Below are 9,963 nucleotides of genomic sequence, written 5' to 3'. Positions count from 1 at the left end.
TTCAGGATTCCAGTAAGTGCTTCTGCTTAAAACCCTTTTATGATTCACCCATGCCATTGCTAAATCTCTGATTGATGTGAATTTAAACATGAAAATTTCTAAAACTTGTTTATAGAATTTGATGGTTGATGATGATCTTTTATCAAGTTAATATTTGCCGTCCTATCACTTAAGTTTAAAGTTATGATAAATATATTTTCAATAAATTCTTGTATTGGATCCTTGGTTACGCAGAGAACCAATTCGTAACTTGTTCTACTACTTAAATTCCTTAGGAATTGCTTTTCTTTTGGCAAGCAGAGCAGAAAACCAGAGGCTTTTTATTGAAATGAAACATGAATGAATAATGTTTACAGGCCATCGTCTATATATACATAAAGGAACAAAAATGACAGCTAGCTAAGGATAACAATTTCAGATAAAACAAAACAATCTGTGAATCATTAGCCAATGATACAATGCTTCTAGAATCTTCATCCATTCATCCCATGTGCTGATATTCCTCTGTGTAACTGTTTTGCCACCTCATTGAATTTGTCTCATTTCTTTCATCAGCTGGTAAATGGGTGTAGCTTAGATATGCTAATGTGTCATTGAGGTCAACTATTGACTGGTCATGATCATGGCTGCTATTTTCAACACTACTGGAGCTCGAAGCTAAGACCTAAGTCTTAGGAAAGTCGCTTTTACTACTGGAGCGACCTTAGCAATTAATTATTGTATTTGATCCTTGGTTACCAAAAGAATTTATTCGTAACTTGTTCAATTGAAGCTCGAACCTAAGACCTGAGTCCTAAGAAAGTGAGCTAGACCTTAGCTTCAATTGTCAGTTTTTTGTTCGATACATTATTATGTTCTGACTAGTATCATTCTGTCGATTCACGCATATGACACAATTTTACTCTGATCAATGTTGTTGGGTGACTTCACTATTCTGATAGATGTTCTGTCATGTCCCATGGAAATGAGATGAATCCATTATATATTTTGTCTCGTCCCTCCAAGTACTGAAAGTGCTAGTTTCTTTTCTGACATCTGTACTTTATGTGTGACGTGATTGTATGGTTGTAGCTGAAGCCCATACGAGCTCATAAGATGTATACTTTACTAAGATGATAATGACCATGAAATTAACAGGGAACATTTGCCCGAGGATATGGCGGCGTCGAAAGCGACAGAGGCGATGATTGGGACATTGATAGAGAAAGTGTTTTTTGCATTGCTGACTCAAGCTCAGTACGCACTTGATTTTAAAGATCAGCTGGAGGTAATGAAGACAAAGCTTGAGCTAATGACTGCCTTCATTTCCTGCACTGATAAGCAGAAAACTCGGGGGAAGTTCATGCAGAAGATCTTGCCTAACCTGAGAAAATTAATTTATGAAGCTGATGACATAATGACGGATTGCCAAATTAGAGATGAATATCGAAAAGATGGGTTTTGCCACAGGTTCTCACTTCGTGACTTGTTTTTCATATACCAAACAGGCAAGGATTTGAAGCATATCAATTCACGGATTGAGAAAATGGAGTCTAGCTTGGGGGTGTATGGAAGAGCAGAACAGCCAATCATCTAGCAGGGGCCCAATAATTCATCATACCAAATATTTAAATATTCCCTAGAGGACCGCGAACCATCTGAAATAATCGGTTTTGAGAAGGACTTGGAAAAGATTAAAGGGTGGATCCTTAGCAGTAGGGGTGGCAAAAAAGCCCGGGCTTGTCCAGGCCCGGCCAAGCCCAGCCCAAGCACGCGGGCCTAAAGCCCGGACCGCACAGATGGGCCTGGATATGGGCCCAAAAATTACAAAGCCCACATATGTTGGGCCTGGACAAGGGCTTCGCAAAAAAGCCCGACTTAGCCCAGGCTTTTTAAATTTATGAATAAAAAATAAATTTAATTTAAATAAAAAAGAAAAAATTTAAAATATTAAATTAGTTTAATTTTTTATATTAGTATTTGTTATTTTATTAGGTTGTATTACTAATATTTCATGTATTTGACCATTATTCTATTTATATATTAGATTATTATCTTTAATTTAAATATTTTTTCTTAATTTAAAAAATATTTTATAATTCATTTAAAAAGCCCAAGCTTGGCCTGAGCCAGGCCCAGACCCGGCCTGAGTTCGGCCCGTCCAAGTTGGGCGGACTTTTGAAGGGCCTAGGCTTTGTTTGAATGATGCGGGCTTGGGCCTGGGCTTTAAAAAGCCCGGCCCAAGCCCGCAAATTGCCATCCCTACTTAGCAGTAATGAGAAGCTTCAGCAAATGGTATTGTGGGTATGGGTGGTTTAGGCAAAACCACCATTGCCCAAAAGATATTCAACGATAGAGAGATGGTTGCATACTTTGAGAAGAGGATATGGGTGCCAGTTTCTCAGAACTTCAGCGAGGAACGAGTAATGAGGGCCATGTTGAAACAGCTGGGAGAGGATTAATCGGGAATTAAAGAAAGTTATTTGCTACACAAAATTCAACAGAGGCTCAGTGACAAGACCTGTCTCATTGTAATGGATAATGTGTGGAGAATGAATCTAGATTTGTGGAAGAACTTATATCCGACTGAAAAAAGATGCTTCGTTATCATCACATCTAGAAATGAAACCGTTGTCAACAGTATGGGAGTTGATGAGTCAAGAATTCATCGCCCAAAAATTTTAAATGAAGAGGAGAGTTGGTCATTACTCTGCAAGCATGCATTTTTAACGAGCAAAGGAAAATGCCCCAATAAGGAGTTTGATAAAAAAAAAAGGTAGAGAGATCTTGAAGAAATGCGGGGGACTACCACTGGCAATCAAGACAATAGGTGGCTTGCTTGCTCCAAAAGTCCATTCCCTTAGTGAGTGGAATAAAATCAATGATGATTTTCATGTATATTTGACAACCGAAAGAGAGAACAATTCGGTGGTGGCTTCTCTACGACTGAGCTATGATGAACTCCCCACACATCTAAAGCAGTGCCTCATGTGTTTCTCTGTTTATCCCAACAACTTTGAGATAAGTGGTGAACAGATGGTACATTGGTGGGTGGGAGTTCAAAAATGTTTCTCTGCATCTAGAAGGTTTGAAGAAGTAAAATGGTTGGCACTTGGCTTTGAAATTCTAGATGCCGTAATGTTTGGTAAAAAAAAAAAAAAAATTCAAAGCTCAAAAATTCAAAGTTTGAAAAACTAAAATTTTTGAGCTGTATGGCTTGAAGTTTATGGCCACTTTTTTGACTTTTGATGCAAATTTTTGCCTATAAATACAAGCTCTCAATTTAGAGCTTGTATCCAATTTTGTAAAGAGAGTCGAGAGTTATGAGAAGCAATTCCTGCAGAGAGTTTTTTGTAGAGCTTAAATAATAAAAGCTCTTGTTTACTGATTTGAGAGTTTGAGTGTATTGAGGTTTTGGGTAGTGAGCTAAAATACTACAATACTTGTAACTCCTTTTCACTAGTAAAATATTTTCTTTCTCTCTTCGCCCATGGACGTAGGATAAAAGCCGAACCACGTAATTTCTGGTGTCCACTTTTTGTGCTTGTTCTTTATTTTCTTCCAATTTTATTTTAGTTACATGTCTGCTTCACCCATCAATTTCCTAACAAGGACTCATCCGGGGCAGGGACAATCGGATTGCTACGGAATTAGGCTTTGATTATCTTTCAGAGCTAGTAAGCAGATGCTTGGTTGAAGTTGTGCATCGAAGAGGCTATGATGGCAGGGTCTATAGTTGCAAGATGCACGATCTGGTCAGGGATATGACCGTTCAGATTGCAAAAGATGAGGCTTTTTGCAGCTTTGATGAACAAGGCAGGCAGAAATTGACACAAGACTCGTGATGGTTCGGTTTCACCAGTGACATGGATCCAAAATCCCTGAAAAAAAGTTCAAGGCTCAGGGCATTGATACTGCAATCAAGCACTCCAGTTTCCCTTTGGAATGTGAAATCGCTCACGTCACTGAGGGTGCTGGATTTCTCATACTGTAAGCTTGATCGAATTAATGTTGAGGATCTATTGGATAAGATCTCTTCACTTAAACGCCTTGCATGTCTCAACTAAGCGGTGTTGCAGGCACTATTGAGCTCCCATCTCCAATTCAAAAGCTTCGTAATCTCCAAATACTTGTTCTGAGGAGGTGCACCAAACTACATCCATCAATTACTAGTTTGAAGATGTTGATCATCTTGGACCTCGGATCTTGTCCTCTCCAGTATCTAAGTCATGGACTCGAGAAGCTAATTTATCTCCAGGAGCTGTCTGGATTTCGGGTGGCGAGTCAGTCTAACACACAAGGCTGTCGGCTTAACGCCCTGCTGGGACTGAAGCAGCTAAGAGTTCTACAAATGTCCATAAATAATGAGAGCGAAATCTCGGAAGATGAATGGAATGTCTTATCACAGCTCGACAAACCACGAAATTCTGCCAAAATGGATTAATCTTAAGCACCTCTCAAGCCTGCAATATCTCTGTCTTAAGGATGGAGACATCAGCAACTTCGAAATCAGTTCTGAATCTGATCAGGATAGCAATGGCACTACATGGGTTCTCGAGGGTCTATGTTTAAAGTTCGTGCCAAACTTAGATCTTGATTGGAATGTTTTGCTGGAGGATATGCCTATACTACGTTATGCAGAGGTTAGTCGTTGCTTCAATCTGAAAAATTCCCCTTTTCCTCTTGACAAGTCGGCTGTCTGGAAGAAGAATCAGGATTGAGAAATCAGAATGTATGGTACACTGCTACTTTCATTAATTATACTAGCCACTTATGATAAAATAAGAGCATGACATGTATTATTGTTGGATCTTCTTGAGGTATGTATTCAATTTGTCTGTTACTTGAGTGTCATGAATATTCAAACTTGGCCAGTGTTACTGTATTAAGTTTTCAATAATATTAGACATCCCAACATTTGAATCTCAACTTAAATCCAAATATCATGTGTTACTCATTTATTAAATAATTTAATTCATAACTTTTAAAATTATTTAACTATCATTCAATGGATGAACGTTATATCAGTTGCGACTTAAATTAAGACTTGAATATTGGGATACCTAACTTTCCTCTTAACCTTTTTCATTTTTTTATTCTTATAAATCATTGTGCAAATGAAAAAAAAACCTCAAACTACTTGAAAGTTGCATATATTATCAAAATTCAAAACACTTCAACAACCAAACAAGAGATAAAATCATAAATTATGTAATAGTTCCTGAAGAGACCAAGCAAAACTCATATGAAGTACTGCAAAAGCCACACATAATAATAGGATTTAAATTCAATATTGAATTGATTTTTTTGCTAATGTTTTAGAAATATAATTGGTAGTCATTAGATGAGAATATAAAACTAAGTAAATCTTAACCAAACATTAATGTACATGTATTTGTGATAGAAGATTATGAATAATTGAGCACAGATGAGTTCCTGTCTTTGTCTTTTAATGTCATTTATAATTTTCCATTGAGGTTACAATTGTAAATTTAAAAGAGGGGTTTTTATCAAGATTTTGAGTGCACGCAAAGCAAAGCTAAAGAGGGGCCTGTTTGTTTGTTTGTTTTTTTTTTTACTTAATGGCTTAATTTACTTAAATTCAATCAATTAAGTCATTAAGTCCGTTGGTTTTTTCAACTTAACGAAAGTTTTCAGTCATTAAATCATTAAGTTATTAAACCAATTTTTTTAGCTTTTTGCTTAATCTAAAAAGTCTTAATGATAATAATTAAAAAATATTCTCCAAAATATTCCAATTTAATTAATCGATTTTCTTCCTTACTTGAATAAAATTTAATAATTAACGTTATTATCTATCTCTATAACTTGTGTTGATGTAATGATAGACTATTATTTGTTTATCTTTTTATTTTCTTCAAATTAGCATTATTATCTTCATATTTTTTAATGAACAATATAAAAAACATCGTAAATTACAATAAAATCAATTAACATGTACTAATTAAGAATATTAAAGAATTGTATCCAATTGAGTATGATTTTTTTGTGTTCATAATATATTATTTTATTTGTATTCTTTAATATGTGTGAATATTTGTTTCACATTTATAAGGGCACAAATGTAAAACTAATAGTTTTCGGATTTTTTAAGTTAAAAAATATTTTAATACTTATTTTTAATAATTTTTAAAAATATATTATTTAAATTCAGACATTCAATTTCATTTACAATTCAGACTACTTCAAGTGTATTAAAATATTAAAAAAAAACCACCAAATTGCTAAAGCTGTCCACTTCTCTCGAAACGTATTGGGGGTGTTGAATTTGATTGGTAGCTAAAAATCTGCCTTTTTTCCATTTGTTTCTTCATAGGAAAAGTAAGCAAATAAAAGATGGAATGAAGGTGCTAAAGATTGCCACACAAGATATTGATTAACCTGATTAGGCTGATTTCAATTTCATGCTGCGGCAGGCTGCATCCCTTCCCATTATTAGTTATTATTAGGCTTTAGCATGCTATGTTTATTCCCTACTACAACTTTGTTTAAGTATATTATTATTAGCACCATCTCTTTATAAAGTAAGGGAAGAAGAATCAATTCTCCGCTCACTTTTAGAGCACTGATTTTTACCTATCATTTTTCTTTATTTTGCATTAGAATTTCATTTGATAGGATAGAGAATGTGGGTTTGTTCTTCAAGGATTAGGATTCTCTCCCTTTTTTTTTTCAATCTCTTTTAATCTCTCTTAGTCCTTCAATATTTATAAATTTATTTCTAAATAAAGTGAAAAAAAATTGGCTTGATTGTCAATATCAAATTTTAAAATTCAATCTTAACCACTTATTTCACTTGAAAAGATTAGGGGAAAAAAATATTAAAAGAGGATCTTTGTCCGTTCTTAAAAGTCAAATTAAAACTCATAATGATGGTGTTGCAGGATACTTACTACTATATTAAACAAGTCTTTTTATTAGAAGGATTGATTACAAACTAGAATTTAGTATTGTTTATTTTTTAATGCAAAATGTATATTTAAATTAATATAGCATATGATGAGTCATGCTTAATTGCTGACATTCATATTTTAAAATTATCAAGATGGAGTTAAAAGATTAAAAAAGAAAAAGAAGATATAAACTTCGATACACTAAAGACAAGAATAGTGCATTCTAGTTCGTATTTTTCTTATCTTTTAACTTTGTATTTTAAATTCATCTGAACATCCGAATCTAAGCACCAGGCTACATATTAGATTATAAATTGAAACTTGTTAAATGATTACTAATATTACTATTTTCATTGTTACCGAGTGTTAAGCATTCCACTTTACCCATGTACGTATTTGAATAGGAATATTCATAATACTAGTTAGCATAAATTCCTATTAAAAAATTAACTAAAAAGAATCAGAGAGATTAACCAAAAAAAAATAACCAAAACATGTCACAAGAGAGGATGAAGATGAACAAGTTCAACAGTGATTGACTTGAAACTCTTTTGAAGGCCCAATTTTGTAAGTGGGCTATGTAAGGTATTTGAGCCATGAAGACCACTCCTATGAGCTTTTTTTAAGCTCAACCCTAACATCATTCACATGCCCCTTTATCTTCGAGTCAATTCTACAAATAAGTAATTTTTTTTTTATTACATAACTCCCGCTTCTTTTATTATACACCCAGCCTACATTTTTTTTTATTAAAGAAGGGCTCACGAAGAGCTAATGCAACACTAAACGGGAGTGTGCAATCCCATAAGCATCATTACATAGTAAACCAAAAATAGCAAGGGGAAGAGACCACCCTACATTCTTTAATTTCATATTAAATAATTTAATTTTTATGGTCTCCATATCGTATATTAGATTAAATGAGGCCACTAAAGAATTCAAACATGAACAACTAGTGATGACGAATGCTAATGATTGATACACAAGAGATGGAAAATTCTCATTTTTAACACTTATCATCAAAATAGAGGCGTTTGGTGTGAATCTCTCCTCTCATTTGCATCACCAATGGCATCCTCATTGTGCTTTGATCCATTCTTTTCATGAAAATGACGACATATATAGTTTAGGGTTTTTAAAAATATATTTCATTTACTTGAGATATTATTCAAGGTAAGTTAAACAAAAACTTGTGAGTGCTTAGTTGTTTGATTTGTAAAAATCTTTATGATAGTATGTATTAAAGTATCAGGTTCCAATCTCGTTCGTATTAGCGTGAAAGAAGTCAGATTATCATCATATTACTTAAAGAATATATATGTATAATAAAGAGATGAAAATGGATGTAATAAAAAAGTTATTTGGTGGGTAATTTGTTACTAATTGAGATTCACTAAATAACAAAGTGCACATAAATAGAAATAAAAACACAAAATATAGAGATATTCAACCCATTCAAGCATGCTATTTTTACTTTTATTATATTCATTTTCAAGTATAAAAATATGGAGTATAAAATCCTTCTTTATAGGCATGGACAGGGGTGGACAAAAAAAAATCGATGCCCACTAAAAGACCAAACGGCTCCAATGATTCAATTTGATGTGGTTTGGTTATTTGTAGGATTGATGAATCATAATCTAAAATGAGAATGATTGATAGCGTTTATTTGTTAAAGTAGAAGTGGGAATGGGAATGAAATATATGAGGCCCATATGTTTTTTTAATTAACTATTAAGGAATGTTGAAAATCAAGTTTCCTTTTCTTAAACTTTTTATTTTTCCCCCATTAAATTTTTATAATTTTCAAATTACCCTTATTAATTTTTGCCACTTGCAAATAGGTCCTAAATTATTTATCATTAGTAATACAATAATAATAGTACTAGTAGTAGTAGTAGTAGTAATAATAATATATCATTGCTGTCATTATTATTATTATTATTATTGTTATTATTATTATTATTATTATTATTATTATTATTATTATTATTATTATTAACAATAATTATATTGAATGATAATAATCATAATCACAATTATTATAATAAATAATGAAAATAATCAACTTAGGTTATTTTAGTAACTTGTAATAATCTATTTTGATTCCAAGACAAAATAAACAGATTAATAGTAATATAACTCATTTTGATTCCAATTCCTATAAGTAAAGTCAAAAAATTTATTCTGATTATCAATTAACATTCTGATTACATCCATTCCAATTAAAAATTAGTAAATGTAACATAAAAAAAATCACAAAATACAAATGAATGAACTTGAAAAAACAAAAAAAGAAAGGGGAACCAAATTATGGATTAATTCTAAACCGAATCAATACCGGTCCATCTGACATAGGAAAATTAATTTCTTTTGATTTTGTGGAAATAGCATTTTCCATTGCCCAAAAATTCAAATAGTTTTGGTGGCTTAAAGATAATTTATTTGTCGGGTTACGAGATGGGATAAGGACAAAGAGTCATTTTGGGATTGCAATTGTTAATTAAATAAGTTGTTTTTACTGTATGGATGCAATAAGCAGCTAATTAAAAAAAGTTGCTTGGTATTTAGTAAGTTGTGTTGTCGCGGTTGCTGTAAATTTTAAAAGTAATGTACGTGCGTTTGTTAAATTTTATTATAAATGTATTATTTTATTATATAATAACTAAAACATACGTAAGTTTAAATCACCTTTTATTTTTTTGATTATATTTAATGATGTTTAGACATATCTTTTAAAAAAACACGTAAAATGACATTAACTGAAAAAAATTAATAAATTTGTTATATAAAATATGATAAAAATTCATACTAATACGTAATCTAGATAAAAAAAAAGTAATATATATTACATTAATATTAAACTTGATGCAATAAACATGGAAAAAATATAAATAGATTGAATATTAAAAAACATGTTTATGAAATTAATTTTAAAAGTTATGGTTAATTCATGTGAAATTGTTCAAAGTTAAAAAAATTTACATAATTATATGCAAACATTTCTTTTTTAATTTTATAATAGGAAATACAAGTCAAATATAAAAAAATATGAACTCACTAAACTAAA

General features: G+C 32.0%; 1 pseudogene; it reads left to right on the top strand.

The window, feature by feature from the left end:
• On the top strand, window positions 1-4,700 carry LOC18049283 (annotated as a pseudogene).
• Window positions 4,701-9,963: the final 5,263 nt, after the last annotated feature.

Source organism: Citrus clementina, unplaced genomic scaffold (genome assembly GCF_000493195.1).
Source record: "Citrus clementina cultivar Clemenules unplaced genomic scaffold, Citrus_clementina_v1.0 scaffold_3, whole genome shotgun sequence".
In the NCBI taxonomy this organism is placed as follows: domain Eukaryota; kingdom Viridiplantae; phylum Streptophyta; class Magnoliopsida; order Sapindales; family Rutaceae; genus Citrus; species Citrus x clementina.
This window is presented reverse-complemented; position numbering and strand designations above follow the sequence as displayed.